General features: G+C 33.9%; 1 protein-coding gene across 1 annotated transcript in view; it reads left to right on the top strand.

Annotated features, from left to right (window-relative positions):
- The first annotated feature begins 430 nt into the window (after positions 1-430).
- LOC124358265 (proton-coupled amino acid transporter-like protein CG1139) overlaps positions 431-9,185 on the top strand; it is an 80,145-nt gene continuing 71,390 nt past the window's right edge. The window contains exon 1 of the mRNA XM_046810562.1: positions 431-572. The gene's annotated coding sequence lies outside the window, so the exon portion shown is untranslated. The remainder of the gene's footprint in view (positions 573-9,185) is intronic.

The raw sequence follows: 9,185 nt of genomic DNA, 5'->3' as shown, positions 1-9,185 counted from the left end.
GATCAACAAACCCCTCTTGGAATTCCTGCAAACTATAGCGCAATCACAGAGAAATGTGCAACCACAGCTTCGCTGCTGTTGTGGTATATAGAGATCATCCATTGATTCTCGGTACGACAAATGACAAGATGAATGTAACTAAATGATGTTACGTGATATATATACTTCTACATTTGATGAATGCCCTGTTCTACTGTCTATTCTTGTTGAAAGACAAATTGTACAATTCGGATCTAAAATAATTTAAAGCTCTTCGTCAACTTTAAAAATTTGCTAATTTCGCAGAGAAAAATTGACAGTGCAATAATAGTGACTGTTATGTTTGTAAACAGTCGATGACGCGATGGCAGTTCCACTCTGCGGTTGAAGGTGCAATGTTCACGCGGTGGCGGATGGGAAGGGCGAGAGGCTGCCCTATGTACCAATCCGAGTTATTTTTGGTACACACAGTGCCACAGCGCCACGACCACGCCACTTCCAGCTGCAGTCTTCTCTCTCCGCTCCATATTCGCCCTTTACACCGTGCCGTGTGTGTTTACCAGTGTGTTGATGATCTAGTGGACTACCATAACGTAAGTTTAAGCTCGTATGTTTCATACTACAAGCCTAACGTTTATCTGATATGATAAACACGCGTTAGTATTATATAAAATCTAGTGTTATCAGTGTTATTTACTGTGCATTAAAAATACTCTTGTCTATCGCTAATAGCTGACATTTGCCATTAATGGAAATTCTAAAAATCTAGGACGACATAAATATAAACAGATTGATTTAACTAATTATATTACCTTGTTTCTTAAACTAATTGTTGTCAGATTCACACCCTAACTTAAGACAACATACAATATAAACACATCAAATGATTTTTTTAAGTTCTATCAGATTTGACTCAACATACTGATGGATTAGTTTCGATGTAAGACTTTTAATTATTAAACATTTTTATGATTTAAAAAAGTTAACATTTTAATTTCTTAAGCCTTGACTAATCATTCCTATAGAAAATATATATTTTAATGTTCCAAAGTGCTTTTAAAAGCAGTACAAATAATGGGATTTAGGCTTTTCCTATTTTCTTTACATTCAAATTATCTCTTGGCTACTTTTCTCATACTAATCTGTTACTTGTATTGTTCAAGTAAGAATTTTTGTTTTCATCTATAAAGGAATTTTCCCTAAAAAAAGTAATAGGTAATAAGCTACGTTACTTTGAATGTGGGACGACATAAGAGGGTATCTAAAGGGTTAAAATTTCAAACGTTAATGTTTGTGTAGTAGTTTATGGTTTTAGCTTCACACACATAAGACCAGCACACAAATCAAACAGAGAAGTAAACAAATATCATACCTAGGAGGGTTTTTCTTCTGGCTGGTTTATACTTTCCAGCTGAACCCACACTGGGCACAACAAAAGGCTATGTGTCACCTAAATCTGGGCAACCTTATGAATAGATGTCCAGAAGCGGCACATCACTAACCGATATTTCGAGATTCTGGTTTGCAAGAAAAATTGGATAGGTCTAGTCTCTACTGCGGAAGATGACTGTTGGAGTTGGTGGGGTGAGTTGCCTAAGAGTTAAAGAATTTTACTAGCCTAGACATAAGAGTTTGCCACCCTTGCCTGCTTTGACTGGAGAAGCTGGTTCTGAGCTGGCTTTCCTTTCTTTTTAAGGAACATGACGCGATTAGTGCCCTAAATACTTTCCCATGGATCTCGACAGGAGGTGGCCCCTACCTCCAACCTTACCCATCCAGAATATACTATCACTCCGGAAGCAACGCTAAGGTCCTTATAGGACTAGGTGCAATTTCTAACCTTCTTATCCCAAGAGAACAATAAAAGCAAAAGCTATATCAGGGTCTGTCAGCCAAGTATCTGGCTGAAAATATTAAAGTTAATTCTCTTTAAATCGTTGACTAATTTTGATAGAATTATTATTTACATGTTTGGCGGCTGGTTTTAAATGTGCGAAGCTAAAAGTTTTGATCCGAGAATAATAATATTTACTGAAATTTCTTTATTGATATCCTCCATTATGAGTATTTTGGCTCCCCCCAAAATTAACGGAACTTATTATCATAGAAATTGATCTATAGATTTCACGAAAAACCTACCCTAGGTTGTGTTCTTATGCAATGAAAATTGGTTGTCGGCTTCTAGACTATATTTAGATACGAGTTAGTTGTAACTTGTACAACATATACACTAAAAATAATATTACTACTCTGGTAAGTTACTGGTAACAGAACTTGTGTACAGTTTACAATTAGACTATCCGTTTGTTAAATTATAAAACATAAATGCGCAAACTTGCGTCTACTCGCTCCCAGCAAAACTAGGCTGCGGTGTGGAGTAGACGTGGGGAAGTTTCTTTGTCACCACGACTGCCCAGTCAGCCGAGAGTGTTGTAATAATTGTTGACGAGTCTGCTAACTGGGTAATTTGTCTAAATTAGCGGCTAGAATTTGTGAACTGCAAGTACTGAAGCGTGCCTGGAATACCTGGCACCCAACACATTCCAGTCGAAACTAAACATTTAACTATCAACAATGTTAACAAGTATCATTGCAGCAAAGTATTCACGATTTAAATAACTCGTTTATTTGCTAAGACATGTTTTACTATTCTCAGCAACATAGCCGGATATATGTAACTATATATAATTAAATAAATGAAAGATTAGCATTAAGTACTCGCAACTGGTTATGGTTATTTCACACTTGAATAACGTAGTCGGATACGCGACACCTGTAGCTCCGATGATCAGTTTAGTTCAATTAGACAAGGACTTTATTCTGTGGTCTCTAAGTCCCAGTCCCGGGGATCTTCTGAGCAGGTGAGAACTGGTTGCTTAGAGATGAAATATACCACGCTAAGTAATCGTGATCAATGAGAAGATTGTGTTATTAATCCTCAATTGTGAATTAAGACCGAGACAGTTCAAATGATTTGTTTTGTCAAAAAGAGCTTACTATTATCTTGGAGACACTTTTTACAGTACTGTTCGTTACCTCCACGTATTCTGTGATCGAGCTATTCGTTTCCCGACTGATCCGGACGGGACGTCACTGTAACGACCTGGGATGGTGACAACCAGAGAGTTATACCCATATACCAGTCCACTGCCGTAAACGGTAGCGTGGAAATAGTCGGCAGCATAACGTATAACGACAAAAATATCGTTATCGGGATTTATTAGTTGCTAAGTCGCAAATATCTCTGAACAGTAGAATGGTATCTAGTGACACCAACTTTTCTAACATTACTTGACCAAATTTAAAACTGTAGTAAAGACCGGTTCGGGAATATGATCGATTTCGAAGAAGCCTTTGCTATCTTATCAAGATGATTATATGATTGCACTCACCATTTTATAATTCGATCCTGACCTCGATAACTCGATCTTTAAATCCTCACCGAGATAAGCCCATTTGCTAAAATCGCAGTTCCTCTCAAGGTAAATAAAAAAGCTATAATATAATACCTTGGTACTCTTGAATTTTCCAGTTGGGAAACGGGACAAAACACTGCACCTATTCTAATTGAAGATAAATCTTGCACATGCGCCACCGTCCGTCAGTTCAACCTGATTCAGAATTGTCTGAAGGCCCAATATTAAAGCCAAGTTTTCGTATCTCGACCTTTAAAACAAGACTAAACAAAATCGATGTTGAATCATTATTTCTTTCTCAACATCATGACCCACGCGTAAACTAGAAGGCTAAATCTCGCCTGCCAAAATGTTAAATTTACCAAAACGTTAGTATTGGTAAGTAATTCAGACTTCAAATCTATAAAATAGTTTTTTCCAATATTTACGCAATACTCGTATGATCTAGGTAGCCAAGAACCAAATTTTATTGAATAAACACAAAAGCTAAGTTGTAATGAAATCGATGAAATAAGGAATTTGTCGTCTAGTTTTGGTGGTGATCAAAATATGAGGGTGTCGAAAGGGTTAATAATATTATTAAAAACTATTTTATTCATATTATATTTGTCAAGCTTTACATACTTAAAACTGACGATCACACACGAACATATTAACTATTTTATCTTTAATTACCACTGTAAAAAGACTGAAAGTTTTTCAGCCTTCATACGATTGACTGACGATGATGTAGGTTTTAATCAGTTTACAGTTTGATGTGTCATAAGCAAAAGCAAAGTGAACAGGTGTTCAACTCCTACATTGGCATGGAAAAAATCAAATATTGTTTACTTGATTTAGACCAGTCCGTCAGTTTTTATGAAAATAGATAACAATTCTTATTTTTTAGCAATTTTAAATGAAAATATTAGTGTATATTTTGGATATCGTTATTTTTATTAATATAAAATATTCCACAGAACAGAAAAGCTGTACAAAAAATATATTAAGAAACAGATGCAACATTAGACTATAAAATATTACGTTATAACAATGAAAACAAGTGAATTGCCGCGATAATTATTAATGGACAACAGAGTGAGGGGTGAAGTGAGTGGGCTGATAAGGGGGTGGGGAAATGATAACGAAGTGGAGGGAAATGGAGCGGCTACTCATAACCGGTCTCATTACAGACCAGTCTCATTGATCGATTCACAGGCGCCTCCCGGACTGTGGTGGGAATAGCAGACCACAGAACATGACTCCATCCATCTGGTAGCCAACAACAGTTTTACTGATAGCATTTGCCTTGCGGATCTTGATCGACAACAACAATGGCTTTCGGATCCAAAGTCAAGATGGCTCAATCGCTGGCATTGACTTGTAAACTTTATACTGTTGAGATATCTTTGGATCTTACGTTATGGTCTTTGCGTAACTTCTTTACACAACCAGACCTCTTTATAATTATTGAGTACGTTGTATTCAGTTTCAATCTAACTCTCAAAGTACGTTAGGCCTAATATACACGCGTATTTCAATAGGAATATGTAAAATATCCAAGAACTCTTATGATATCAAAGTGTATAAATTAACGAGCGTCGAGTGAAATAGTCGGTGGACGAACATTTGGAGCGCGTGCTTATGTCACGTGTGTAACATTAATTACGTTGCTAAATCATACTAGACGGGAGGAAGTAAGGGCAGGTGAGAGTGTGATAGAGATCGCCTGTTCTAAATGTGCCTTCCAAGCTGGACCCTTGCCCGCCCTCTTAGAAATAAATGTTAAACGAATCTTCCTGAGCAACCGACCTGGTTTCCTGGACAGTGTCGTCTAACATTTCTTGGAAACTAATTAATAGAGAAAATTAAATAACATAAATAACCGACATTTTATATTTTTGATGTAATTGAGAGAGCAATAAAACACCTTTATTGTTTTTAGCATTGTCGATGAATTTAATAGCAGATTTTAGTCAGTAAATGCACATCACTAATAGACTTAACTCTACTAACATTTGTTGCCGCTGTTGGTATTGCGAAATTCGTTGTACAAGAATCCTCCAAAAATAAGACATCTGATTATTTGGAAATACTAATAAATTATTACACTAATTTAGCAGATTTGTTTATGGTGGTGACTCCCTGCTGCAGAATCATCATATCTGCAACTGCATGGCGAGATAACATCTCTACGCAGGAGTGTTATCTAAAAGAGCTTCAGATATTTCAAAGACACTGAAATGTTAAACACATTTACCCAACTAAAACTCGATTGCATCACCTTAAGTAACATTTAAAACACTAAACTAAAAATAATATATTTGGCCACTGTTAATGAAATATTTTATTTTATTTTGTAACTTATTTTACTTTTTTAATCAACTTCTTAATTTTCAAAGCTTTAAGTGACTTGTTAAAAAGTAATAATATTTTCTTAATATAAATATTATAAATATTATATGAGACTTACTAATATATAATACAGTATCTTTTTTACTGTATAACCTATTTTTGCCATTTTAATTTTTGGACAGTTCAAACTTTTCATACTCTATTAACAAAATCAAAATTTATCGTGAAGAATTGTGGTGTAACTTTTATTAATAAAGAGAAGTCTTATGGAAAAAGATCACAAATTCATAATTTTACGAATAAGTTTTTTAATTCTAGTTTAGTTGTTAAAGGCAAAAAAGTCAGGCATTTACATATTTCATGTACAATTTTAACCACTCCGATCAATGTTTCATTGTTATAATATTGTTCTCTTCCATAATTTATACATTGAGGCACGACAATTTGCTATCGAACCTTAAACAGTATTTTGACTACAATATTAAACACGAGTAGTAGTATATCAGTGATATAAGACTTTCCTTGAACCCAGTAAGCAGTTAAGGATAGTGTAATCTAAACATTAAATTAAACTGCATTGGTTACTTTAAAACTGCAGTTAATCAGCGGATAACTATTCACTGATGAGATATTAATTTATACTTTCAGCAAACAATATGTGGTACTGAAGCAAATGGTTATTAATTTGGTTTATCCAAGAAAATATGAAGTTTATCTAATATATGTCTTGTTCATCAAAGTAATACGGTATTCCATTAAACTTTTAATGCTTATGACATTTTTAATAATCTTTAAATACAGGGCGTTCCACGAAGAGGTTTAAACGTTTGATTTTACATTACTTGCCCATTAATAAACCGAACATTTTTATACTCTACACAATTAATAAAGTAGATTTTAAAAATTAATATTCTGTGAAAATTAAAGCTCCCTAAAAATGGTAAAAACAAAATGGTGACATATTGAAAATTTTACCATTTTTCTTCCTATAAAAATGTATTTCCTTAATTACTTGATTTGATTACTGCGTTGCAGTTTTAAAAAACAGCTGTTTAATAACGCTCATTGTTGAAAATAGCTGTTTGACTGAAGAATACATGCTTGTGCTATAAAAACGTAACCTAACCTCCTCCATTATAGTTTTACTGATATTGAAGTTCGAGAAATGGCTTTTAATGTTGAACAAAACGTGAAGTGTTGTACGTGGGCTTTGCTTTCGGCAACATTACAGAAGCAGTTAGACAATTTCAGGTTGCCTACCCAGGAGTTGAACCAACTAGCAATCCAACAATGACAAAGTGGGAAAAATCTTTTGTTAGAAACTGGAAGTGTTGTAAAAAGTACTCTAGAGGATCAAATGAGGAAAGAGAATGTCTTTGTAAGGGCTTACGATTCATTTGTTAAGCGCTGTTAACAGCGTATCGCTGTGGATGGATTACAGTTCGAATAATTGTGGATTGTAATTGTAGGCTATGTTCTAATTTTCTGATTGAAATGCTTTATTTCTCTAGAATATAACAATAAATAATTTTACAAAACCAAAAATACTGTTTTTTTTTTACTGTTTTTAAAGAATAGATTATCAAAATGCCACCATTTTGTTTCAACAATTGCTAGATAGCTGAAATTTTCACATATTATTTTTAAAACTATTTAATGAATTTTGTAGAGTTTGAAAATGTTCGGTGTATAAATGGGAAAGTTATATAAAATCAAACGTTTAAACCTCATTTGTGGGACACCCGGTATATTTTTTAATACAGGGCCCTATAATTAATAGATATTTGTATTTGTATTTTTGCGTATTTACAAAATATAGTTTTTTTTAAAACTGATGTTCTGTTACAACTACTGAAACAAATATAATTATTTAAGTCTCAAATGAAAGGCGTAAAAGTTCTTTCAAACTTAATGTATACATATTCCTGAATTCCTCTCTCCTCTACTTTGTTTTAGGAGTATCCAGTTTTCTTCCTGAAAACACACAAAAACCAGCGGATGACAGCAAAATAAAGTTTGGCAACCTATATTTATGGTTAATGTTACGCGGCAGTATTCAATTGCATATAATAAGATATTTTAAATCGAAATCTTGTATTTTAGTACTTCAACAAGGTTCATTACAGTTTTTTTTTTTACGAATTAGTGAATTTTTATAAATCAGTAAATTAGAACATAACAAATTAGTTATATGAATTACTTTCAAAAATTTCCAGTTGCATAGGTCCTTCTCTTTCCAGTCTTCTTCCTTCCAGTGTTTCACTTCACTAACGCTTACTGTGGTGGTTTAAGACAGATAAAAACATAACTAGCGTCTAACAGAGATAACAATAGTATACCAGCTCCTTTTGAAGGTAGGCTCCTTGGATGCTTCGCATTTTCTCCTGGCCTGAACACTAGAAACAGTCTTATGATTCTGGGAGAACATACAGTTGATCCTCAAAAATGTTCTTCAGAATAAGCCAGAGACAGTTTTTTATTACCCGGAAAAAAGACCAGTCTAAAGGCAGTTTCAAAAGTAGAAATAGAATTTACGTTGAAACTGATCATATAGATTGTCTTGTTTGATAATCGGATAAAAGGTTGGCTGGCCCAGAAGCCTTACCTAGTATGATGGCATGACTCATAAACGTTTGTTTAGATTTTGTAGTTGTAGTTGGTACATGAAAGTTTAAATTTAAAGTGAATGTATATTGAATTGTAATAAAATGGAGATAAATGGAATAGCTGCTCAAGGATAGTCTCATGCACGTCACAGAAGCAGGTGGTTGGTCGATACAGAGGCGTCTTTCCAACCAGTCCTTTCGGTGTATCGTGACATGCTACCGTCAGAACTCAATGAAGATATTTTTCATTAATAATTTTGTAACTGACCTTTTTTCTTAACCATTTAAATGTCAGTATCCATTTTTTGTACATGAAGTAACAGTTTTAAAACTCCAAGATACTTTCTTAAATTAATAGCATATAGTGTTCGAAACGACTGGTCTAATAATTTTGATACGATTGGGATTTAGGTTATTTTACATGTGTAAACCATTTTCTGTTACAGGATTTTGCGACTTTTTGTGCATTTTTGCATTTTGCAAATGTGAATTACACAATAACACAACATAATGTTGTACGATGTAACTTATGTTGATGTGAAATGTGTCAATATTAGGAAATTTAAATACCTAAGGCCTGAATTGTAATAAATTTAATCTGTACATATAATTGTCACCACGTTTCGCTACTCATATTAAATTAATATTAATTTAATCTTTTTTTTTATTTTGGTATTTGTCGTGAATTGTCAAAGGCGTCTTATAAATAGAACGCTCTACGAGTATAACAGCCGTGTAAGAGCTCTGAGATTTTTAACTATCTAGAGAGGTTATACACTTTCAGTAGGCTTATCAGTGACATTTAAAGGAATTACAACAATACCAAATTCTCTCATTAACTCAGTAAAAT

Source organism: Homalodisca vitripennis, chromosome 1, assembly GCF_021130785.1.
Source record: "Homalodisca vitripennis isolate AUS2020 chromosome 1, UT_GWSS_2.1, whole genome shotgun sequence".
In the NCBI taxonomy this organism is placed as follows: Eukaryota; Metazoa; Arthropoda; class Insecta; order Hemiptera; family Cicadellidae; genus Homalodisca; species Homalodisca vitripennis.
Note: the sequence above shows the minus strand (reverse complement) of the source record. Positions and strands in the feature narration are given on the sequence as shown.